Genomic DNA, 27,578 nt, shown 5'->3' with positions numbered 1-27,578 from the left:
CAAAATCTCTCTAAACCTCTATCCTTACCTTAAATCTATTCACCTGGTCAGTGATCCCTCCACCAACAGAAAACATTTCTTCCTGTCTACCTTGTCTATGCTTCTCATTTTATACATCTCAGTTATGTCAACCCTCAATTTCCTGTGCTCCAACAAAAGCAACTCCAGTATCCAATCTCTTTTCAGAACTAAAACTTTCTATTCCAGGCAACGTTCTGGGAAATTGTCTCTGTGCCCCCTCCAGTGCTGTCACCTCCCTCCTACAACGTCAAGTTCAGAATTGCACACAATATTCTAGCTATGACTTAACCAACATTTTATACAGTTCCAGAATCGCCTCCTTGCTCTTAAATGCTATGCCTCAACTAATAAAAGCAAGTATACTATATTCCTTCTTAACCATTTTATCCACCTGTCCTAATACCATAAGGGACTGACGTATATGCACACCAAGGACCCTCTAATCTCGGTGCTTCCCTGGATTGTACAGTTCGTTATGTATTTCTTGCCTTTTTTGTCCTGCCCAAGTGCATCACCTTACATTTGTCCAGATTGATTTCCATTTGCGACTGACCAGCCCATCTATATCCTCCTATAATCTAAGGCTATCCTCCTCACTATATACCACCCAAAACTTTTGCATCATCTGCAAAGTTACTGATCAACTCCCTTAATATTCATATCTAAAGTTGCTTATATATACCACAAACAACAAAGGACCCAACACTGATTCCTGTGGAACCTAACTGGACACTGGCTTTTGGTTACAAAAAGCATCCCTCAACCAGCACTCTCTGCTTCCTGCCACTTAGCAAATTCTGAATCTAATTTACCAAACTTCCTTAAATCCAAGGGTTCTTACCTTCATTATCAGTCTTCCAAGTGCGATCTTGCTGAAGTCCAAGTAGACTACGTCATATTCATCGCTCTCAATACACTTTTAATTCTTAGAAAAATTCAATTAAGTTGGTCAGGCATGACCTCCCCTTAATAAAAACCAGGCTAACTGTTCTTGATTAATCCCTGCCTCTCCAAGTGCAAATTATTTCTGTCTGTCAGACTTGCTTCCAATAGATTCCCCAACACTGAGGTTAGACTGACCGGCTGGTAGGTTCTTGTTTTATCTCTTGCTCCCTTTTTGATTAATGGACGTTGGCTGAACTCTAGAACTCTGGCACCTCTCCTATTGCCAGGAAAGAATTAAAAATTATTGTCAACACCTCTACTAACTCCCTCCTTGTCTCACAACTTGGGACACATGTCATTCAGCTCTGGAGATTTTTTTATTTTTATGCTTGCCAGACTATTCAGAACTTCCTCTCTGTCTATGCTAATTTCTTAAGTATATCACAGTCCTTTCTGTCTATGCTAATTTCTTAAGTATATATATCACAGCCCTTCTCCCTGATCTCTATACCCCCATTTTACCTCTCACTAGTCAACACCAACAGGCTAAGCTTGTTTCCACTGGAGTTTAGAAATTTGAAAAGTTGTTTGAAGTATATGTGATTCTGAATGGTTTTAACAAGGTGGGTGTAAAAAGGATGTTTTCTTTTCGTGGATATGTAACAGAAATAAGGGGCACTGATTTAACATTGGGGGTCACCATTTCAGGATAGACAAGAGGAGAGTATTTTTTATCAGAAAGAATTCTGTGACTGTGGAACTCTTTGCCTCAGAAAACAGTGGAAGTAGCATCATGAAATATTTTTAAAACTGAAGTGGATAGATTCTTGTTAATCAACAGAATCAGAGTTTAATGGGGGAAGACAGAGATGTGGAATTTGAAATACAAACAGATTTATTTAGAACACTCTTTCTTCATGTCTTCTGGCTCCACACATAAACTGCCTTTGTGGTCCTTACTGGGCCCTACTCTTACTGTAGTTATCCTTTTATGCTAAATGCACTTATGAAATGATGCAGGATTTTCCTTTATTTTATCAACCATTAGTCTTTTATTGCCTCTTTTTAGCCATTGCAGTCACATTCAGGGATCCAAGCAATCCTACCCACTGCCAGGATAAATGAAATTTCAATGTGACTGTATAGGAACTTGGAAAGAGAGAGGGAAAGAGCAGTTGTTGTGATCCGTATCAAAACCAACTATATAGGAAAGAACAGGGAGGAGGTCTGCTGAGGATCAGAAGCTAATAATCTCTGAATTACAACCCGAGCTACGTGCAAATTAGCTTAAGGATAAAAAGATCAGGATAGTGAATGCATGACTGAACAACTGCTGTGGAAAGAAGTCGTTCCATTTCATGGGAAACTGACTCAATTACTGGAACAGAAATAAGACTTACAACTCAAAAGAGCTGAATGTGAGCTAAATTGCAATTAAGGTCTCTCTGGAAAGGGTATAAAGGGCTGTAGAGAACTTTAACCAGTGAAGGAAGTGGCAACATATACATTGTAGTTTGGAGGTATGAACATATGGATGTATGAATTAGGAGCAGAAGTAAACCATTTCTCCATCATTCAATCTGTTTGTATTTCAAATTCCACATTTCTATCTTCCTCCATTAAACTCTGATTCTGTTGATTAACAAGAATCTATCCACTTCAGTTTTAAAAATATTTAATGATGCTGCCTCCACTGTTTTCTGAGGCAAAGAGTTCCACAGTCACAGAATCCTTTCTGATAAAAAATACTCTCCTCATGTCTGTCCTGAAATGGTGACCCCCAACGTTAAATCAGTGCCCCTTATTTCTGTTACATATCCACGAAAAGAAAACATCCTTTTTACACCCACCTTGTCAAAACCATTCAGAATCACATATACTTCAAACAACTTTTCAAATTTCTAAACTTCAGTGGAAACAAGCTTAGCCTGTCTAACCTTGCCTCACAAATCTACTCACTCATTCCAGCTATCAATCTAGCAATATAAAAATAAAATATTGTAGGTGTTGGAGATATGGAACAAAAGCAGAAAGTGCTGGAGAAATTCAGCTGGTCTGGTAGCAACTGTGAATAGAAAAACAAAGATAATGTGACATTAATGTTGCATGATGAGAAATGCTGACAAAGCAGGGGAAGTGAAGACGTGTTTTGTGGCACCACAAACACACTTGTTTTGTCTTTTGCTCTGGGCAACCTCACTATCTGATCCTGCTACGACAGAAGATCAATGGCATAAAGAAAGTTAATTTCCTGCCTGCCTTCATTTTTGAGGAAGAATTATTTCATACTTGAAACATTACCTTTATGATGCTGCTCAGCCTGCTGTGTGTCTCCAGCCCTTTCTGTTTAATCACTCGAATAAACCATCTTTGAACTGCCTCTAATGCATTTACGTTTCTCCTCAAAAAGGGGATCAAAATTGTACACGATGTTTGAGATGTGGTTTCACTGATATCTTGTCATAGAGATCTTAAAGCACAGGAAAAAGGCCCTTCAGCCCATTATGTCTGCACCAGTCAAAAACAACCAACTAACACCTAATCCTATTTTTCACGACTTGGCCCATAACCTGGTATGCCTTTTCACACATATACATCTAAACACTTCTTCCCCTTCTACCCTTACATGTAGTAAGATCCAGATTTCCAGCAGAATTTCCTTAATTATATGTTCATTTCTCTCGTAATAAAGAAAGCATCCCATTAGTCTTCTTGAACATTACTGTATCTGCCTACGGACTATCAGTGACTCATACACCAGAACACCTAAATTCCTCTGCATTTCTGAATTTTGCTGTTGTTTTCTATTTGAGTAATACTCTACTTTTTCGTTCTTCTTGCCAAAATGAACAAGTTCAATTTTTCAACTTTAAACTCCTAATGTCAATTTTTTTTTTACTAACTCACTCAACCTACCTATACCTGTCTGCAACATTCTTATGTCTTCTTCACAACTTTCCTTGCTAAACTGGTATCATCTGCAAGGATAGCTAACATGCTTTCACTCTCTTTAAGTCATTAATGTGAATTTTAAAAAGTTGAGAGCCCTGTATAGACCTCCACTCGTCCTATTTTGCCAATCGAACAAAGACCCATTTATTCAAACTCTCTGTTTCCTGTTAGTGAGCCAATCCTCTGCCAATGCAAATTATGTTTTCCATTCCACCATAAACTTTTATTTTCCGTAATAACCTTTGACGTGGCATCTCACAAATGCCTTTTCGAAATCCAAGTATAGCGCATCTGCAGGCTCCCCTTTAATCTGCAGCATATATTACTCTGGAATACACAGGGAGGCTCAACCTGACTGCCCTCTGCAGTAAAGAATTCTACAGATTCCTCTGCGAGTAAAAATTCCTTCTTATCTCTGTCTTAAATGTGCAGCCTCTCATTCTGAGATCATGTCCTCTTGATGGTTTATAAACTCAGAGCTGAATCTGCCTGAACTTCAAACACTTATTACAGACGTATTTCCTTTGGATCACAATGATATTCAGGAGTTCCCATATGATACAATGCACTATCTGAATAAATTCTAATTATCTAACTAAAATTGTTCACTTAATTATGTTGCATTTTATATATTATATTAAATTTACTATAAATGTAACTGTCATTTCAAAGCTCAAGACGAGAAAAGACCTTAACCATTCACTAGAGACTCACTAAACAGCTATTTCCTTTCCCTGTAGTAGAGCAAGAACCTATTCTAATCAGCACCAATAAGTCCAGCTCTGTCTTGGTATCCTCACTTCACCCACTCACTCACTCTCGGTGATGCTGACTGTCTCAAGGGTCCTCACCTCACCTACTTCACTCTGATAATCGAGGCTTCAACTTGCTTTCTATCATGTGGCTGCCCAGAAATCTTTCCTACACTTACTATCTGACATTGGTATGGTTTCGGAAGGGTTTTTAAACTGACACTTGACCTCTCACTTTCCACAACCATCTGTTTCTGAGGTTGGGACATGAACTTGGATTTCTGACTTGGAGGTAGGGATGATCCCCACTGCACCACAAAAAGGTATGGGGAGAAAGTGGGAACAGGCTGTTAAGTTGGATGACCAGTCATGATCATTTAAAATGGCAGAGCAGATTTGGAGGGATGAATTGCCTACCCCTGCTCATGTTTTCAGTGTTTTAAATACATAGTGAATTTTAAGGAATAATGAGGGTTTGTTAGAAAGATATCGATTGGACAAATCAAGTTTGCAAATGTGGCCTTTATGGTGAGTTCATGTTTGAGAAAGTTCTTGGAATAATGCATTAAGGAAATATGCCATGTTATGCCTGATAATGTATAATGAGACAAGATTAATTAATTACCTCATATTAGAGTATACTCCAGATAATGGTGATCATAAATGATAGTGTTATGAAAATATCTGCTTAAGTTATTCCTATCTTTTAAGGATGTAACTTTTAGATTGGGAACTAAAAGGAAGATGTTAAAATATCCATTTGCTTTTCCAATTGAAAAGATAGAAAATAATGTGGAAAAATCCGAGGTTGTCACCTCTGATGGGAAGAATAAGAAAGCAGAATATTATTTAATTGGGGAGAGACTGCAAAATGCTGTGTTTGAGCATATTTTGGATGCCCTTATAGAGAATCATATAACATCAGCACACAGCTATATCAAGTAATTAGGAAGATAAATGAAATGCCCTTTTTAGCAAAAGGAATGGAGTATAAAAATAAGGAAGTCTTGCTCCAGCTGTATGGGTTATTGGTAAAACCACATTATGTACAGGTCAGTCTACTTTCTTATTTGCATTGAGGGTGCCAGTTAACTAATATGTTTTAGAATGCCAACAGCATGTGTTTGTTTGAAATTTGGTTGAGGTAGACTTAGGACCTGTTTCTTTGACTATTTCTGAGGGTGGAAGGCAATCACAAGTCATTACTGACAAAAACTGCAAGAAGCAGTTTGTGGTGAAGTATCATCAGACAATGAACCAAGCATCTGCACTGGTCAAAATACACATGGAATGAATAAACATTTTCATCAGAAAAATTGGAGACAAGTTGATTCCTGAGATAAACTGGTTGTCTTATGAGTAAGGAATCAGTTTGGGTGGCATGGTGGCTCAGTGGTTAGCACTGCTGCCTCACAGCACCAGGTACCTGGGTTCGATTCTAGCCTTGAGCAACTGTCTGTGTGGAGTTTGCATGTTGTCTGCGTGGGTTTCCTCCGGGTGCTCCGGTTTCCTCCCACAATCCAAAGAAATGTGCAGGTCAGATGAATTGGACATACTAAATTGCCCATAGTGTTAGGTGCATTAGTCAGGGGTAAATGTGGGGAATGGGTCTGGGTGGGTTACTTTTCGGAGGGTCGGTACGGACTTGTTGGGCCGAAGGGCCTGTTTCTATGCTGTAGGTAATCTAATAATTGGGCAGGTTAACTAGATAGAACTATATTCATTTGAATTTGGAAGAATGAGCAATTATATTACTGAAACAGGTAGGATTCTGAGGGGACTTGACAAAGTGGATACTGAGAAAACTTCTCTGCTTCACAGGATCTAGTGAGATAAGATTCAAACTAAGTTATCTCCTAATTAAGATAGAGATAAGGTGAAACTGCTTCTTTCAGAGAATCATTAATCTTTGGTATTTTCTACCCCGCAGAACAACTGAGGCTCTGGCATTGAATATATTCAAGGTTAAATTAGATAGACTTTTGATCTACATCGGTGTCGATGTTTATGAGGCAGGCAAGATGGTGGAGTTAAGATTACAATCTGATTAGGCATGATCATACTGGAGAGTGGAACAGAGTCAAGGGAGCAAGTGGTGTAATCCTCATTCTATTTCTTGTGTTCTTATGGGAGTCAATAATGACATCCAGGCATCTCTTACCAAAATGACTCATTGCTGCTGACAGGATGTGCGCTATCTTGCTCCATTGCCAGCTAATGACCTACTCTTCTCTACCAGACGTGCTCTATCAGACAACCTCCAGTGAGAAAAGAGCTATGTAGTACTTCCCTCACTGGAGCATTCAGATTTTGTAATGCTGGATTCAGTTGCTCTGGGTGAACTCATGGCTGTTGATTGTCTGTGCTGTCACTGTCCAGGTTTGCTTGGCTAAGTGGGGACACGCTGCTCCCTAATGTCTTCCAGGCTTTTATTCAGTTCCTTCATTGTGGCAGGCAGGCAGAGGCCACTTGGCAGCAGCAGGTGGCACAGACAACTGGCATGAGGTTGGTGCCAAATTCACCATCTCACTCGCTACCTCTTCAGTTCAATTGGATAACCCGTGTACCTTCGCTGAGCTGATTGGTTGGCTACTGTGAGGTCACAAATTGCCGGCCATTGACTAACTGAACAGAAGCGATACCCAATTCTGATCCCATCACGAGGACCGGTGGTCTCACAAAAACAGATGAAATGTTTGATATTTCCAGACAGTTTGGACATCATCAGAAAACATGAACAACTGGAAATAGTCACACACAACATTGGAAACTTTAGACCATGGTAAACTGTACTGTATCTAATCACTTAGTGATTGGTGAAATAAAGAATAAAGCCGTTGGGGATGCATTAATTAAAAAAAAAACCTACTATATCATTTATTCAATATCTAGACACTCACTTAAGAGAAAGTTTTCCATAATAATGCCTTGTTAAAGTAAGATAATTCCCAGTTTCATAACTAGCCTATAAGAACATTCTGAGGTTGTACTTTTGTTGCAATGGGTACTTGATGGTAAAGATGATGGAACCACAGAATAAAAGATCACCTCATTAAAACTCAACATTCATTAGTGAAGCAGTTGATCTTAATAGAAATATAACAGCAAAAATGCATTCTGGAGTCGATTGTGACTGCATTTATCTGGTGTTAACTGGGTGGTAATGATCTTCAAATGGGGTCAGTCACTTTAACATTCTGTTGATGCTGCTGAATCCATTATCAAAGGTACCTACTGTGGTGTGCCCAAAGTACCTACCTTTGAGACTTTGGTTTTCTCCTACTTCTATCCTCTTGGGCATCCCTGATCTTAATCACACCACCATTAGTAGCTGTACATTAAACTGCCCCAAACAGTTTTTCTGGAATTCCTTCCATAAATCACTCTATCTCTCTTTGTCTCTTTTGTCCTTTAAGATATTTCTGTCCCGATGGTTAATGCTCCTATGAAACATGTTGTCGTATGTTACTATGCTAGTGGCCCTATCACTGTAAGTGTACGTTGCTGTTATTGTCGATGCCACGTCCTGTTTAATATGAAAATATGAACCCTTTTGCCATTTTAGGTAGAGAATGATCTGAGCCTCTGATGTAATGGAAGAGAAGTAACTTTTGAAAGAAAGCCTTGAAATATTTCTTGAGACAACAAAATAATCGGTGCTGGTGGAATACCATACCTGTGACCCACACCACTATTGGATCCTTAACTTATGATAAGGAAGTCAAGCCTAGTTTTCATGCTTCAAGCTGGTGAGCTCCTTTAGGATACTTGTTTGCCACCTGAGCCTATCTTCTAGGTTTAAACGAGTCAAGAATCTCCAAGTCAACGAAGCCTGTCAAGTACAAATATATGGCCAACCATGGACTCCATCTGTTACTTGGAAGGAAGAATTTAAAACAGATAATGTTTATATAGCACCTTTCATCACCCCAGCACATCCCAAAGTACTCTGAAACCAATGAAGTGGAGTTACTTTTGCAATGTAGAAAATTTGCCAAAATGTTTTTACATAGCTAGATGCCATGAGCAATATTGTAATGATACAATTTCAGCGAAGTTGATTGAAGAATAAATATTGGTCAAAACAATGGGGCTAACTCCCCTGCCAGAAATACAAGCCAATACAATTTGCAAATGACACTTACTGGCCTGAGTTGTATATTTCAAAATGGAACTCCACTACATTCATTTCCAGGCCTTGTTATATTTTTCCTCTGGGTGCTGCTCTTTGAAATAATGGAATAAGTTCTTTAATTTGATATTTGGGTTAACCACATAGCTGTGGGCCAGGAGTCACATGTAGGCCAGACCAGGTATGAATGGAAGATTTCCTTTTATAAGAGACATTAGTGAACCAAATAGGTCTTTTTGACAATCAGTGACAATTGTCAAGATTGCCATTACTGAGGCTAGTCTTCAACTCCAGATTTATGAATTGGATCTACTTTTCAGCAAATGGGATTTACACACCTGACTCCAGAGCATAGGTCAGAGCTTTTTGGTTATTAGTTCAGTGACATTTTGATCACTCAACCATCTTCCCACAAATTATCCCAGGAAGTTTACCAAATGCTTCCAGGGAGACCTGTGTTGACATTTTTGTGGAAAAGAATGTAACCTGAATTTGGTCTTTCTCATTAATAGGCTGGATACAATGGGAATTGCAAAACCTGTCTCCACAGAAAACCAGAAATGAACTTATTTCAAATGGGGTTTTTCAACATTTTAAACATTGCTAAATTTATGCATTTAAAGAGACATCTTCATTGCACGATTACTTATAAATTACCAACAAACAAAAGAAGTACATGTGCAGTAAGTTTCAGTCATAGCTTCTCCCCAACCAATATTGTGGGCTTTCTGAATGCTCTTTGGAAACTAGATAATCCTGGAAATTAATGCTATTTGGAAATGTCTCAATATAGTTGGGCTTATTCCCAAAACTTTACTGTTCTCATTTTTCTGATTTATCCAGGCTGTTTCCATAAAGAGATTACATCTCTTATAAATCGAAGTATACATTTTTATTTCCTATTTATATTGGTTACCATGTCTGCAACTGCTGCCTTTTCACTTACTTCCAGTTGAGGAGACGTGGAATGTTCTCTCCTGGTTTGGAAGAAGAAGACCTCCTTAAGAAAGTCCTGGAAAATATCAAGGTTTTCAATATCCATGCCCATTTTACAGTTTGGTTCATTTTGAACCTATTCTACCAGGTTCCATCCCTGAAATCACATTAAGACAACCCTAGTAAAAATGTCACGATAATCGTGGTGCACTGAGCCATGCTTCTCAACCTTTCTGCAACTTTCGCTAGAGTTGACCATACTACTCTTTTCCATACCACTCTTTTCCAATGCGTGTCATAGCCATTCAACCTATAATGTCTCTGTCAGTCATCAAACATCCATCTATTCCAATTCCATTTGCCAGCTTTTGACCTATAGCCTGTTATGCTGTGGTGTTTCAAATGCTCATTGAAATACTTCTTAAGTGTTCAAGTGCTCCTGCCTCCATCATCCTTTCAGGCAGTGAGTTCCAGATGCATACAATCCCCTGGGTAAAACAAAGATCTTTCCTCAAATTCCTTCGAAATGTCTTGTTCCTTATCATAAAACTATGTCCCCTGGTTGGTGACTCTTCTACTAAAGGGAAAGATGCTCCCTACCTATGGCCCTCAGAAATTGTAATCCCTCTCTCAGCCTTCTTTGCTCTGGTCAGCCTTCTCTGCTTGTCCTTTGTTGTCCAATTGGCTGGGACTGCCTAGGCTTGATTCATTCTTATCTATCCATTCATATGCATGTAAATGCTGCACTTGCCCCTCCTGTACGTTACATCTGGAGTTGCCCAAGGATCCATTTTTGATCCAATCTCATCTCTTGTAGACATAGTGCCCCATAGCAAAATTATTTCAGAACACATCAGTCTCTATTTCCTTAATAGAAAAGCAACAGACACTGGAATGTTGAAATAAGAGTAAAAAATAACTTGGAAAACAAGAGCAAGTGAGACAGCACTTGTGAAGAGAACCAGACTTAATGTTTCACTTTTATGACCTTTCATTAGAACTGAATAGAAATAAAACTGTAAGGGTTTTTAAATCAGTGGATGGAGTAATGGAGCAGGAGAAATAAAAGAGAGGTCTGTGATTGGAGGAAACCAAGAGAGATTAAATAACAAAAGATTTAATAATGCAACAGTCAAAGGAAGTTAGGAAATAAAAGTTGTTTCTAAATGAGGCTTGAATCATTATTAAAAACCATTTGATTGTAGCATAGAAAGGATAAACAAAGAAATAAGACAAAGCCCAATCAGACAAAGCCCAACCAAACAAAGCAAAAAAAGAAGATAAGCAAATATAGAAGCTCTAAACAAGCTCAGAGAACAACACCTTACCCTTCAGCATGGCACAGCATGGCACACTACAGTCTTCTGTACTCAATATTGATTTCAGCTAATTCAGATCACAATGTCTGCTTCCATCTTGTTATCATTTCTTTACTTCTTCTTCTGTTTTGTTCTTTCTCCTTCCCTCCCATTCACTTGTAAGCTCTTACATTTTATTCTTTTGACAGGGGGTCATTTGGCCATGAGAAGCTGAGAACTGCCATCTTGTCTTGTGGAAGCATATTCTCTCTGTAGCAAATAACTTCATTGTAAATAATTCAGAACAGCTAATGAGTCATTTTGATTCATCAAAATATCCTTGCATTATACTGACTAAGAAATGTTCTAAAATTCCATTACACAATATACCTAAACGGTTGTTCCGGGTGGAAGGTACTTCCGCACAAGCTGTGTAGTTGTGTAATGCCTCAATTTAGTTTTTGCTAAAAATATATTGAAAGCTGTTCAAATTATTCTAAAAGACCCCCTTCTATTTTCCCTTCTATTTCCCTTCCTTCTGTATCTCCCTTACTCCCTCCACTCCATTGTCCAACACCCTGCCACACCCAAATACTCCAAAGTCTAAAAAACCTTTTTCAAAGATCTAATTGAAATTCTAAATCTGTGCCCCTCTGTCATAGTTTCACACCAAGCCATTACTTGGATAAAACAAAAAATGTGAAGCTTAAAATCTGCATTAAAATTGAAAATATAGTTAGGAATTCTGCTGTGTTGATACATGTCATTGACATAGTGACCTATAGTGATCATCATGACCTAAAACAATGCTGTGAATAATGGTTGCCTTGCGAATTATAGCTTTTGATCAGATGATGTGTTGATAACACATACACTTAGTACAAGTCCTCAGGCTAACAACGTAGCTCATTAAATTAAGACAACTGGTAATGCTGGAATCCTGAATGTTCAAGGGTACAAACCTCAATTTTGTTTGTGGTCATATTCTTTTAAAAATTGCTGCAAGGAATGAAAAATGTCAATTAAACAAATCATCTGAGAAGCATGTACGCTGGGACTGATGTTATGTTGACAAGATCAAGACAAAAAGAATGCAATGAACTAGAGAAGGTGATTACAGTGAAAAAAAGCCTCTAAGATTTTAATGCCATCCCTTATCTGAGGAATAATAAAATTAGAAACTACTGGAAGAGATAAACAGAGAAAAAAAACCAGAGAATGTGAGTTCTGGAATTGCTGTACATGCATTAATTGAGGGATAATGTCTGGCCTGAAGAGCCCAAAGAATTATATTAAAAACTGTTTTCCTGAAATTATGAATAATGTCATTTCTTGATCTCTCTTAACGAAGAATTACTTTTTTCTTGACCTGTCAGGAACACCATAGACCTTACAATGGCATTTTTGCTAGTATTACTACTGTAACAATGTGTCAGATTTGTCTGCTTCTGAAAAAACACATTTTTCTGTTTTTTTATTAAACTTTGCAAAGGCGAGAGTACTTAATTATATACCTTGTATCAGTATTGACCAAGTATTGACCCAGACAAAGCAGAGGTGGAGATAGCAGAGATAATGATTAATATGAAAATTAGGAAGAAGGGTACTGAAAAATCTAGCCATGTTGAAAGGAGACAAATTGTCTGGTTCAAATCGCTTGCATCCCAGGTTGCTAAAAGAGATGGGTGAATATAGCTTTCGGGCTTATGAAAATCTTTCAATCTACTCTCGATATGGGGGAGAAGGAAGAAAATTGAACAGTGGCAATTTTGTTTTTGATTAGATTAGATTACTTACAGTGTGGAAACAGGCCCTTCGGCCCAACAAGTCCACACTGACGCGAAACCCACCCAGACCCTACATTTACCCCTTCACCTAACACTACGGGCAATTTAGCATGGCCAATTCACCTAACCTGCACATTTTTGGATTGTGGGAGGCACCCGGAGGAAACCCACGCAGACACGGGGAAAACATGCAAACTCCACACAGAGAGTCACCTGAGGCGGGAATTGAACCCGGGTCTCTGGCGCTGTGAGGCAGCAGTGCCTCCATATTAGGATATGGATGTCACTGGCTGGCTGGCATTCATTCCCAATCCCAATTACTCTGACAAAGATCACAGTGAGCTGCTGCAGTCCTTTGGGTATAGAGACACCTACAATTCTATAGGAAACAAGTTCCAGGAATTTAACCCAGTGACAATGGTGAAACAGCAATATAGTTGCAAGTCATGAGGTTGGCTGACTTAAAGGGGAACAATTAGTTGGTGGTGCTCCCATCTATCCGATGTCCTTGTCTTTTTAAGTAATAGAGGCTGCATGTTTGGAAGATACTATAGAGGAATCTTGGTGACTTACTGCAGTGATTGTTACTTGTAGGTGAAACACACTGCTGTCACAGTGTATTAGGGTGAAGGAAGTGATTGCTGAAGGTGGTGGATGGAATGATGAAGATTGGGTATGGAGTATTCCTGTAGTAATGTCTTGGGACCGAGATAACTGTGCTATGTACTACCCTAGCCAGAGTATAGTTTCCTCCTGATTCACATTGACTTTAGTTTTACTAGGGTTCCTTGATGCCACACTTGGGCAACTGTTGCCTTGGTGTCAAGGACAGTCATTCTTACTTCATCATTGGAATTCAGCTTCTTTGCCCATGTTTGGAAAAGACTGTAAGGATAGCAGGAGCCGAGATCCCTAGTGGAGCCAAAGCTAAAGTAGTTGAAGACTGACATCTGTGATCACAGAATCACAGAGTCGTTATTGTACAGAAGGAGGCCATTCAGCCCATTCAGCCCCATCAGTACCCTTCCACTGACACTCTCATTTGTTTGGCTGAACTGGTCCTCACCCTTAACAATTTCTCCTTCGAATCCTCCCACTTCCTCCAGACCAAAGGGGTAGCCATGGGCACCCCTATGGGCCCCAGCTATGCCTGTCTCTTTGTCGGCTACATAGAACAGTCCGTCTTCTGTAGTTACACTGGCACAACTCCCCATCTCTTCCTCTGCTACATTGATGACTGCATCTGCACCACCTCGTGCTCCCGTGAGGAGGTTGAGCAGTTCATCAACTTCACCAACACATTCCACCCCAACCTTAAGTTTACCTGGACCATCTCTGACACCTCCCTCCCCTTCCTGGACCTCTCCATCTCCATTGATGACGACCGACTTGACACTGACATTTTTTACAAACCCACTGACTCACACAGCTACCTGGATTATACCTCTTCCCACCCTACCTCCTGCAAAAATGCCTTCCCATATTCCCAATTCCTCCGCCTCCGCCGTATCTGGTCCCAGGAGGACCAGTTCCACCACAGAACACACAAGATGGCCTCTTTCTTTAGAGATCACAATTTCCCTTCCCATATGGTTGAAGATGCCCTCCAATGCACCTCATCCACATCCTGCACCTCTGCCCTCAAACTCCACCCCTCCAACCGTAACAAGAACAGAAGTACCTGGTCCTCACTTTCTACCTTCGCATTAACCACATCACCCACTGACATTTCCGCCACCTCCAAATGGACCCCACCACCAGAGATATATTTCCCTTCCCACCCCTTTCCGCCTTCTGCAAAGACCATTCCCTCAATGACTACCTGGTCAGGTCCACACCCCCCCCAACAACTGACCCTCCCATTCTGACACCCTACCCTGCCACCACAGGAATTGCAAAACCTGCGCCAACACCTCCTCCCTCACCTCCATCCAAGGCCCCAAAGGAGCTTTCCACATCCATCAAAATTTCACCTGCACATCCACTAATATCATTTATTGTATCCGTTGCTCCCGATGTGGTCTCCTCTACATTGGGGAGACTGGATGCCTCCTTGCAGAACGCTTCAGGAAACATCTCTGGGACACCCGCACCAATCAACCCCACCGTCCTGTGGCCCAATATTTCAACTCCCCCTCCCACTCTGCTGAGGACATGCAGGTCCTGGGCCTCCTCCACCGTCGCTCCCTAACCACCCAACCCCTGGAAGAAGAACGCCTCATCTTCTGCCTCGGAACACTCCAACCCCATGGCATTAATGTGGACTTCACCAATTTCCTCATTTCCCCTCCCCCCACCTAACCCCAGTTCCATCCTTCCAGCTCAGCACTGTCCTCATGACCTGTCCTACCTGCCAATCTCCCTTTCCACCTATTCACTCTAACTTCCCCTCTGACCTATCACCTCCATCCCCACCCCATTCATCTATTGTGCTCTTTGCTACCTTCTCCCCAGCAACCCCCTCCCCCCATTTATCTCTCCACCCTGGAGGCTCCCTGCCTCTATTCCTGATTATAACTAGGGACAGAGAGTATAAGAGAAGGGAGGCTATGATGAACTTATTGCCCGGCTTTTGCCCGGAACGTCGATTTTTCCTGCTCCTCAGATACTGCCTGACCTGCTGTGCTTTTCCAGCACCACTCTAATCTAAACATTCGGCCCATCATGTTTGTACAGGCTCTCTGAACATTTTAACTTGCTACCAATCTCTTGCCTTTTCCCTATAACATTGCTCATTGTTAAGCAATCATCCAGTGCTCTCTAGAATGCTTCAATTGAACCTCCTTCCATCAGATTTCCATGCATTGTATTCCAGATGTAACTACTCACTTGGTCAAAGGTTTTTTCTTACTTTGCATTTGCTTCTTTCGCAAAATGTTTTAAACTGTGACCCCCTTATCTTCACCTAGGAACTGTTTCCCCTATCCATCTTTCAGAGTATTAACATTTTCTTTCACATCTTCTCTTAGCCTTCTCTCCTTAAAGGGAAACTGTCCCAACCTCTCCCATATCTGAAGTGTCTCATCCCTGGAACTATTCTTGTAAACCTGTTTTGAACTTTCTCTCATGCATTCACAACCTTCTTGTGTGGTACCCAGAACTATATTCCAGCTAAGGTTTAACCAGTGTCTTAAATAAGTTCATCATAGCCTCCCTTCTCTTGTACTCTCTGTCCCTAGTTATAAAACCTGGAGTGCTATATGCTTTATTAACAGTTTTCTCTCCCTGCCCTGACACTTTTTTGCGACTTATGTACATACTCTTTCACAGTGTACAATTCTACAAGTGCTTTGTCATTCTCAAACTTTGAAATCATCCTCAACACATCAACAGCTAGATCATTAATAGATATCAGAAAAAGCCAAAACCCCAATATTAGTCCTTGGGAATCTCTACTACAAATTTTTCTCCAGCCCAAAAAGTACCCATTAACTATTACAGCCAATTTGTATGCATGTTGCTACTGCCTCCTTTATTCCAAAAACTTTAACTGTCGTTATAAGTCTGTTGTAATGTGCTGTTCTGAATGTCTTTTGGAAGTCCATGTACACTACATGAACAGCTTTTCATTTATGTTGTCTGTTACCCCTTCAAAAAATTTCAGCAGTTTAGTTAGAGATGATGTTCTCTTCACACAACGGCTTTTATATCCATCCACAGCTTTCCATGTGGCTATTAATTTTATCATAATTGGTTGTTACTAGAATTCTTCACACCACTAAAATTAAATAGACTGGACTGTCATTGCTCAGCTGACCTTCACAACATGTTTTGAATAAAAGCCTAATATTTTCAGTTTTCTAATCTTCTGGCACTATGCTCAAATCCAGGGAAAATTGATACTTAAGAGTCTTTCCAATTTCTGCTCCCACTTCCTTAATTAACGTTGGATGCATTTCATCTGATTGTAGTGTTTTAACAAACTTAAGTACCAATGGATTACCTAATACTTCCTCCTTATCAATTTGAAACCCTTCTAGTGACTGAATTTCCTCCTTTGTCACATGGCCTTGGCAGCTTCTGCCTCATAAACAAAGAGAGATGCCAAATGTACATTTAACAATTCAGCCGTGCCTCTTGCCTCTCAGTATAAACACCCTTTTAGTCAGTAATTGGCCCTACAGTTCCTTTTACCATCCTTTTATGATTGATGTGCTCATATAAGACTTTGGGTTTTCCCTTTATGTAATCTGCTAGTCTTTTTTCATAATCTCTCTTTTCCTCTCATGTCGTTTTCTTTAACTCTGTTATGAACTTTCTATTTTCAGCTTGATTGTCAGCTGTATTTACTCTCTGATAACTGTCAGAGTACACTTTTTTCCCCTTTAACATAATTTCAATATCTTTGATGTCCTCTGAACTGTAGAATATCCTTTTAAGAGACTATACGTTGACTTTATCTGAACCATCTCCTTTTTGAAGGTAGCCCATTGTTCAACTACTATTTTCCCCCATCAAACTTTGGTTCCAGTCTATCTGGGTCAGCTCTGTCCTTATCCACAGCATGATGGCACAGTGATTAGCATTGCTGCCTCACAGCGCTAGAGACCTGGGTTCAATTCCCGCCTCAGGCAACTATCTGTGTGGATTTTGCACATTCTCCTTGTGTCTACGCGGGTGTGCTCCAGTTTCCTCCCACAGTCCAAAAATGTGCAGGTTAGGTGAATTGGCCATGCTAAATTTCCTGTAGTGTTAGGTGTAGGGGAATGGGTCTGGGTGGGTTGCTCTTCGGAGGGTCGGTGTGGACTTGCTGGGCCGAAGGGCCTGTTTCCACACTGTAAGTAATCTAATCTTATCCTAATAAATCAGCACTCAGCCAGTTGAATGTTCTTACTATGGATTGACCGATGTAATTTCGTATCATCACCCTAAACCTTATAATACAATGATGATTGTTCCTAAATGATCCTCCATGATAACTTGAACTACTTGTCCCCCACCCCCATCATTCTCATGAACTAGGTCTAACAGTCTCCTTTCTTGCAGGACTGGGCACATCTCTGCTATAGGAAATCCTCCTCAGCACAATCAAAGAGTGCTAGCTCCTTGCTGTCTCTTATATTATCACGGTCCCTGTTGAGATACAGATAATCAAAGTCCCTCACAATTGCTACTTTATGATGTTTACACCTCTGTATAATTTCCTTGCAGATTTGTTTCTCTATATCCTTGCCACTAGCTGGTGGTCATTAAATTGCACCAAGCAATCGAATTGCACCTTTGTTTGCTGGGGACCTCACGACAAGGCTGAGATGGATCATCCACTTGCCACTTCTGGCTGAAGATGAATGCAAATACATTAGCCTTGCTTTTTGCACTGACACTGAGAATGGACATATTTCTGGAGCCTCTATTTCCTGTTAGTTGTTTAATTGACAACTGGATGTGGCAGGACTGCAAAGCTTAAATCTATTGGTTGTGGGATTGTTTAGCCCTGTCAATTGCACATTACTTCCATTGTTTGGTTTGCAAATAATCCTGTGTTTTAGCTTCACCTCATTTTTCGAAATGCCTGCTGCTACTCCTGGCATGCTTTCCTGCCCTCTTCATTGAACCAGAGTTGGTCCACTGGCTTGATGGCAATAGTAGAGAAGGGGAAATGTCAGGCCATGAAGATACAGATTGTGTTAAAGTACGATTTTGCTGCTGCTGATGGCTCACTGAGCCTCACAGGCACCCAGTCTTCAATTGCTAGATCTGCACGAAGTCTGTCCCATTTTGCGCAGTGATAGTGCCAAACACTATGATGTTAAAGTATTCTCAAGATGAAGATCAGACTTCATTTCCACAGGACCATGCAATGGCCATCGTACTGATATTATCATGGACTGATGCATCTGCGATTGGTAACTTTGTGAGGGCAAGGTCAATTAGATTGTTCACTTTTATTGTTGGACCCATAATTTGCATTAGACTCAGTTAAGCAGTTATGTCCTTTAGACTTGGTCATCTCAGACATTCAAGTTGCTACTAAGCCACTTGTGCTGAAGGACACCATAGAATCAAAGTCATAGAGATGTACAGCACGGAAACAGACCCTTCGGTCCAACCCGTCCATTCCAACTAGATATCCCAACCCAATCTAGTCCCATCTGCCAGCACCCGGTCCATATCCCTCCAAACCCTTCCTATTCATATACCCATCCAAATGCCTTTTAAATGTTGCAATTGTACCAGCCTCCACCACTTCCTCTGGCAGCTCATTCCACACACCTTGTGTGTGAAAAGGTTCCCCCTTAGGTCTCTTTTATATCTTTCTCCTCTCACCCTAAACCCATACCCTCTAGTTCTAGACTCCCCCACCCCAGGGAAAAGACTTTGTCGATTTATCTTATCCATGCCCCTCATGATCATGTAAACCTCTACAAGGTCACCCCTCAGGCTCCAACACTCCAAGGAAAACAGCCCCAGCCTGTTCAGCCTCTCCTATAGTTCAAATCCTCCAACTCTGGCAACATCCTTGTAAATCTTTTCTGAACCCTTTCAAGTTTTGCAACATCTTTCCAATAGGAAGGAGACCAGAATTGCACGCAATATTCCAACAGTGGCCGAACCAATGTCCCGTACAACCGCAACATGATCCCCCAACTCCTGTATTCAATACTCTGACCAATAAAGGAAAGCATACCAAACGCCTTCTTCATTATTCTATCTACTTGAGACTCCACTTTCAAGGAGCTATGAACTTGTGCTCCAAAGTGTCTTGGAAGCACAAGGACCTTAGACTCAGTTAAGCAGTTATGTCCTTTAGACTTGGTCATCTCAGACATTCAAGTTGCTACTAAGCCACTTGTGCTGAAGGACACCATAGAATCAAAGTCATAGAGATGTACAGCACGGAAACAGACCCTTCGGTCCAACCCGTCCATTCCAACTAGATATCCCAACCCAATCTAGTCCCATCTGCCAGCACCCGGTCCATATCCCTCCAAACCCTTCCTATTCATATACCCATCCAAATGCCTTTTAAATGTTGCAATTGTACCAGCCTCCACCACTTCCTCTGGCAGCTCATTCCACACACCTTGTGTGTGAAAAGGTTCCCCCTTAGGTCTCTTTTATATCTTTCTCCTCTCACCCTAAACCCATACCCTCTAGTTCTAGACTCCCCCACCCCAGGGAAAAGACTTTGTCGATTTATCTTATCCATGCCCCTCATGATCATGTAAACCTCTACAAGGTCACCCCTCAGGCTCCAACACTCCAAGGAAAACAGCCCCAGCCTGTTCAGCCTCTCCTATAGTTCAAATCCTCCAACTCTGGCAACATCCTTGTAAATCTTTTCTGAACCCTTTCAAGTTTTGCAACATCTTTCCAATAGGAAGGAGACCAGAATTGCACGCAATATTCCAACAGTGGCCGAACCAATGTCCCGTACAACCGCAACATGATCCCCCAACTCCTGTATTCAATACTCTGACCAATAAAGGAAAGCATACCAAACGCCTTCTTCATTATTCTATCTACTTGAGACTCCACTTTCAAGGAGCTATGAACTTGTGCTCCAAAGTGTCTTGGAAGCACAAGGACCTTACCATTAAGTGTATAAGTCCTGCTAAGATTTGTTTTCCCAAAATGCAGCACCTCACATTTATCTGAATTAAACTCCATCTGCCACTGGCTCGTCTGATCAAGATCCCGTTGTAATCTGAGGTAACCTTTTGTGCTGCCCACTACACCTCCAATTTTGGTGTCATCTGCAAACTTACTAACGCTACCTCTTATGCTCGCATCCAAATCATTTATATAAATGACAAAAAGAAGTGGACCCAGCACCGATCCTTGGGGCACTCCACTGGTCACAGGCCTCCAGTCTGAAAAACAACCCTCCACCACCACCTTCTGTCTTCTACCTTTGAGCCAGTTCTGTATCCAAATGGGCTAGTTCTCCCTGTATTCCATGAGATCTAACCTTGCTAAGCAGGCACCAAAGTCACCCATGCAGAATACTTTCTGCGTCCTTCTCCTCAGTACTTCCTTCAAGTAATGTTCAATGTGGAGGAGCACTGATTCATCAGCTGAGGAGGGTTCAGTTGGTTGGATGTTGTCTTGCTGATGTTTGATTACCCTTCGGGGTTTGACCAGCGATGACATAGCACATACTCAGGAATGGTGATGATGATATTGTCTGGTTCATTGTTTGTAAGGTACGATTCCATGAGAATAACGATGGCAGGTTGTTGCTAGACTAGTCAGTAGGACAGCTATCTCTCAGTTTTGGCCCGTGTCTTGAGAAGTTGGCAAGGAGGATTTTGCAGGGTTGACAGGGCTGTGCTTCCCATAGTTTTTTCTGATGCCTGTATCGATGCAAGTGGTCTGGATGGTTTCAAACTTTGCTTCAGACTCCAAGAGTAAGTAAGGACAGTCTTAACAACTACAAGCCAATTAGCAAACGTACTCTGTATGGTTCTCAGGAGCAATGTGCTTGTAATATGAATTAGTTTAAAATCAATAACAAGAACATGGCCTCTAACAATTGAGTCAAACCCTGAATTCAGACTACTAAAATTGATACTGGGAAGAAAAAAGACTACCCCATTGCACAGGAAAATTATATTCTTTCTAGTGCATCACATGTTTGTAAACAAACAAGAAAGTGCATCAAATGCATATTCCGTTGTTATATCCCCTTTAATTTTTAATCCTTCTTTAATCAATAGCCATCTGCTGAGCCAAAATCCAAACTATTTTTGGAGCTTAGCCAAGCATTCATATTGACTACAGCTGACTAAAAATAAATTCCAGCTACATTACCTGAAAATTTCCATTTCAGGCTAATCAGTGGAGTGAACAGGTATAGACATTGCTTTTCATTTACAAATGCAGGGATTTTTGTTTGACAGCCAGACTTATCAGACAATTCAAACAGCAAAATCTAACAGCAGAAACTGATGGGGCACTTTTAATGAAAGCATTATCAACATTTAATTAATCTAATGCGAGAATTTAACAAAAATGTTCGCTTATATTTCCAATCATCTGGGAATTAATTAAGGCAATTAATGAATATTCATCATTATTATTTAAAAGAAATGAGTATGGTCACAGCAAGTGACTGTGAGTAATTGTTTTAAATTAATTTGATGTTGATTTAGAAAATTGACTCTTTTTGGTGCCAGATGAGTGCACTGTGCAAAAATTAAAAAAAATACTGAGTAGCACAGCAATTAGTACACAGCTGTAGTGAGAATGAATTGGGATGCTAATGATGCCATGGAGTCCCTTGAGAAGGTAGCACCTCTGTCTCCAGGACAGAAGGTCCAGGTCCATGTCCTAGTTGCCCCTGAGGTGTGTCATAACATATCTGAAGAGTTTGATTAAAATAACGAAGCAAAGGTGTATACGGACATTCAGTTGTTATCTAAAGTACACTAGCAGTGAAGAGAAGGTCAGCTCCATCCTTCTGTGGTCATGAGATTTAGGATTCAATTCATTTAACAGCTGAGCATTTGCTGAAGACAGCAACAAGATTCTTGAACGATTCAGCACCCTTCGTCAGCCAAGGTCTAGTCATCGGATCTACCAGTGTGAATTTAAATGCCTCAGACAGGAATTAAGAGAGCTTATTGACAACTTTGTAGCAAGACTGAAAAACACACACACAAAATGTAAATTCAAAGACAGAGCTGAAAAGTTGATGGACCAATTAATTTGCGGTTCTACACACACCCTGAGGTACAAAAGGCACTACTGGAAAAGATAAACTTACAACATCACAGTTGTATACACTGCCAGAGCACTCAGAGCAAAGAACAAACAGATAAAAGCATTGACAACTCAAATGAATAATGTTCAGAAAGGCAGCAATATTGAGCAGTAAAACGGAAATAAGGGAATGTACTCCAAATAGAGAGAAAGTTGATTAGGCGTATGGAGGACTACATGAATTCATATGCAGAAAGAAATGTGCTGTATGCATATGGATTGAACTTCAGAGCTTGTGGAAAGACCAATCACAGGGAAATGAGGTGCAAAACAAAGCAAGAAGATAGTAGATGAATCACCAGAGTAAGAGCACAGAATGAAGTGCTGGAAAATAGTCTATTGTTGCCGATGATTTTGAGGGCACATAACAACTGGACAACTGCATGAAATGTCTGGATATGATATTCCTCGAGAACAGAAATTCTCACAACCATTCAGATCAGGAAGAGGTTGAGAAATAAGTCCACTTTTATAAATCTAAATGTGAAGACTGATAACAGATCAATGACTATCTGTGTAGACCAGATCCAAAGATCTTGCCTGAAAATTTGGTAGAAAATAATTATGCAAGGAATCAAAAAAAGTCATGCCAATAGCATATTGGGGATCTTAGATACAACAGCTGGGAATAACCTAAATTAGAGAGATATCCTGCATTCTTGTATTATCTGTAAACAACAAGGAAATAATTTCATGCATGAATGTTCCAAGAGCCACATTCACAGATGCATCAGAGAGTCAAATGAAGCGTAATGGGATCAGCCTAAACTATTTCCTTTGTCCAAGGCAACCTTGCTAGAATTAAACCAATAGAGTTCTCAACTTGCCAAATTTAAAATATAATTATTTCAAACATCTGGCAACCAAAAGACAACTAGAACACCTTTTTGTTATTCAATGATAAAGATTGTACAATACATGATACACTCAGAAAATGTGCGTTAATGTTCATCTCAATTTACAGGACAGATTGTTTTGATGAACCACTGCATTAAGACATATCCACAACCACGTTACAGCACAGCATCTAATCGTGTCATTTGAAGATGTCTAAATATTTTATCTTTTTACACGTTAGCAAGTTCCTGACTTCCCAAAAGGCTTTTCATAGAGGAGGTGAACTGTCTAAGAAAGTATTTCTTTTAGAGATTTCAAAGTCCAAATTAGCACATAACAATGGTATGAAGGAAGAAATTGAATGATTCTATGGTCCTCACACCAGGAAACCTGACCTTCTCAGAGATGCTTGTCCATTTTTACACAACATCTTCCCAACCTGCAAGAAGGTCAGATAAACATATTGTGGATCAGTAAGGCAGCAAAAATGAAATTGTCTTTCAGCACAAAACTGGGACCAAGTTGCTGATGAATGCAAGCCACAAGAATGGTGAATGTGAGGATTTAAATCATCACTGTGGATCTGAGATATATTAACCTTTTGGTCATAGCATTTTGATTTTTAAGCAAGTATGTTATATACATTCTTTACTCCAAAAGTGAGTGAGTTTCTATACGGTGCTGAGGGGGAGCTACATTACTAGTCATGTTCTTATTTAACTTGGATCTTAAACTCTTATCTCTTTTCCTCTGTGTCTACTGCAGGGAGTGATGATCCCATGGCAACTGGCTGGATAAAAGAAGAGTGGCTTGAGGTAACATCCCTCAAACAGCACAGTCAGAAGTAAGGTAACCAGTCAGTTGTCTCAATAATACTTGTAGGAGTTTGTTTTATTTGCGTGGCTCTGTATCTATAGTTATAGATAGTGAATAATTGTTATATCAAATGCTAAAGGATAGTTCGAAGATATCCTCTCAGTTGCTTCATTTCCATTGTTTCTGGACTTACTTCAGGTGTCAGGTGATTTCTGAGTTAAATGATGATCGAACTGCACTGTCTTCTAAAATTCCAATTTAAAATAATTACCTTCACAAATTACGCCTGAACTGACTGAAATGTATAATTTAATATACAATACTGTTGAATCGGCAGAGCAATGTAATTTAATCCTTGAAACACTTAAATAAAGTGATATGGATCCATAACACTGTTCTAATAACACCTATTATTGGAATGTTAAAACCATCACTTTACATTTTCCAATCTATAAATAGGCTTAGATTCCTTGCTTGAAGCTCGAGATTAGAAGAATTGTCTAACATAATTAACTGCACTTTTAAATCAATTAGGGAGTAAATTTAATCTCTGCAGTATCATGGGAGATGGTTCCATGGAAGTTGATTCTGCTGTAGCGGGGGTGCACACTACACTGGCAGCTGCATCTGACTGTATCCATCTGGTGTGCCATCCCTTGTGTAAGGACCTCACATCTCAAAACCCGACTGGCTGAGGTGGTGCCCACTGCCCAAGTTTGGAATAGGCAAGTCTATTGTACCAATTTCTACATCATTCAAGAACTTTACATACTTAGCTGCAAGAGGCGCTTGTAAGAGTCAAGCTTATAACTTGCAGATAACTTGCAGTACTTTCCAAGGACTTCATCTATTGCAACATGTCTGGAAGAAATGTGATGGTTTTGTAGTGACTATGGATAAGGAACACAGTGTTGCATTATCTTCAAAGGGAGAGCAGGCGATTTGGCGACTCTTTCACACAAAGGGCAGAAAATACTCCCACCAGCACAAAATGAGGCTGATAAGGAAAGTTAATTGTGAGGGAGGATTAAAAGTGAGAACTTATCTTCTGCTTTATCTTCAAATCAAGAACATTTGCCGCAAATATACTGTAAATTGAAGTATAATTATTCATATTGGCAAAAAGAATAAACAATAAGCATGTTATCTTGGTGGTGAGAGTTTGCAGAACTCTTAGATGCAGAGGGATCTGGGTGTTCTCATGAAGGAACTTGGAAAATTAATAGAATGCCTTCATTTTGAAACATGGAAAATAAGACCAGGAATAGATTATTCAGCTCTTCGAGACTGCTCTGTTATTTATTTAATCTGATTGTGGTTGATCATTCTGGTATTTTTATTGTGAGGAGAATTGAATACAAACGTTGGGGGGTTATCTTTCAGTTCTACAGGGCACTGATAAGACCACACCTGGAGTACAGAGCACAGAACTGGTCACCTTATTTTAGGAAGTATGCAAATTCATTGGACGCAGTTCAGAGAAGGTTTACTAGATTAATATTGGAAATGGATAGATTGTCCTATGTGGAAAGATTGGACATGGTAGGCATGTATCTGCTGGAGTTTAGAATTAACTTGTTGGAGACGTAATCTTGAATGATGTTGACGGGGTAAATGTGGACAGGATGCTTCACTTTATGGGAGAATCTTGAACTAGGGGTAAGCATTTAACAGTCAGGGGTCACCACAGATGAAGCAAATACTTTTCTCTCAGTGTATTCTAAGTCTTTGAAACTTTATCCAGAAAAATATGGAATGAGCTGCCAGATGAAGTGGTGGCGGCTAGTACAATTGCAACATTTAAAAGGCATCTGGGTGGGTATATGAATAGGAAGGGTTTGGAAGGAAATGGGCCTGGTGCTGACAGGTGGGACTAGATTGGGTGGGATATCTGGTCAGCATGGACAGGTTGGACTGAAGAATCTGTTTCCATGCTGGAGTCACATGTGAGCCAGACCTGTTTAGGATAGCAGTTTCCTTCCCCAAAGGACCAGATGGGTATTCCCAAGAATTGGCAATGGATTCGTGGTAAACTCTTAATTTTAGATTGTTAAATTAAATTCAAATTCCACTATATGCCATGGCAGGATTTGAGCCCAGGTCCACAAAGCATTACTTGGATCTCTGGATGAAGAGACCAGTGGTGATACCAATATCATGGAACTATATTCCCAACTGGTATCCCTATACACTATGATCTGCAGCACTTCAAGAAAGCACTTCATCACCAGGTCGACCAGAGGTGAGTAATAAATGCTGGCTGAGACAGAGAAACCCACATCCCATTAACGAAAAAGAAGTGCACTGTTCTTCAACTCACACAGATTTCTCAACATGAACTGCTTCCCACACAACCAGTCCTCAAGTTTTATTTGGTGCTGAGGATGTAAACTCAATCCCCTGCCTGTGGAACTGTCACTCGCACATATACATTGCTTAATTCCCTGTGAGAGTCACATTGCAAGAATACACAGTGTCACTCTTTTGGGTTGCAGGAGGTCATTTACCCTTTCATAATATTGGACCTGGTTTTGTTTACAGACTGCATAGCTGCTAATCTCTGCTGCAAGCTATGTTCTTGGTGAAATGGGAGTATCTGCCATTGCCATCAATGGAAAACAGGACTTCTGTGCTGCTTCCAGGCAATGTAGAGGGGAACACACTCAGAGGAAACCTGACACTCTGAATAGTTAAAGTGTTGGTCATTGTATGATTGCCTGTGGTTTGTGACCTAGCTCTAAGAGAAAGCCCAGGTCACTTCTGCAGAAATATATCCTCAGGCTGTGAAAGCATAGCTCATATTTCAGGTGTGCAGTGTAACAGGAATGGATGCTGTTCAATGGACAATCTCTGGATGATGACTCTGTGAAATAGAAGCCCAGCATCTCCCTACCTTTTGGCAGCGATGTGGGCTCCTGGAAATTCTGCTACTGCTCCCAGCATCTTAGTGTCCATGGTTATCAACATTCTCCTGTATAGCTCCCCTTGCTCCTTATCTTACTCCCTGTAACAGTACTGCTCTCTGATCTCACGTCTTGGTAAACTGGTAAATAAATCATCCTCTATCCTTAGTCTGACTGCAGTTCAGTCTTGCCTGCTGAGTAACCACATACAGATCCCAATGCTATACTGATTTTGACCACCAACTTGTTGGCCTCCTCCATCGCCAGACTATGGCAACATGACGCCTGGAGGAAGAGTGCCTTATCTTCCGCCTAGGAATCCTCCAACCACAAGGGATGAATGCAGATTTCTCCAGCTTCCTCATTTCCCCTCCACCCACCTTATCTCAGTCCCAACCCTTGGACTCAGCACCGCCTTCTTGACCTGCAATCTTCTTCCCGACCTCTCCGCCCCCACCCCCTCTCCGGCCTATCACCCTCACCTTAACCTCCTTCCACCTATCGCATTCCCAATGCCCCTCCCCCAAGTCCCTCCTCCCTACCTTTTATGGTAG

General features: G+C 40.5%; 1 long non-coding RNA gene across 1 annotated transcript in view; it reads left to right on the top strand.

Moving 5' to 3' along the window:
• The window catches only part of LOC148150489 (uncharacterized), a 165,701-nt gene that overhangs the window by 75,545 nt on the left and 62,578 nt on the right, over window positions 1-27,578 (top strand). Inside the window, exon 2 of the long non-coding RNA XR_015756865.1 lies at window positions 24,071-24,149. This is a non-coding gene — a long non-coding RNA (uncharacterized LOC148150489). The remainder of the gene's footprint in view (window positions 1-24,070; window positions 24,150-27,578) is intronic.

This window comes from Chiloscyllium plagiosum, unplaced genomic scaffold (genome assembly GCF_037043375.1).
Source record: "Chiloscyllium plagiosum isolate Xiang-an unplaced genomic scaffold, Cpla_swu_hap1 HiC_scaffold_4, whole genome shotgun sequence".
Taxonomy (NCBI): domain Eukaryota; kingdom Metazoa; phylum Chordata; class Chondrichthyes; order Orectolobiformes; family Hemiscylliidae; genus Chiloscyllium; species Chiloscyllium plagiosum.
The sequence above is the reverse complement of the archived record's forward strand: the minus strand, read 5'-3'. Positions and strand labels throughout refer to the sequence as shown.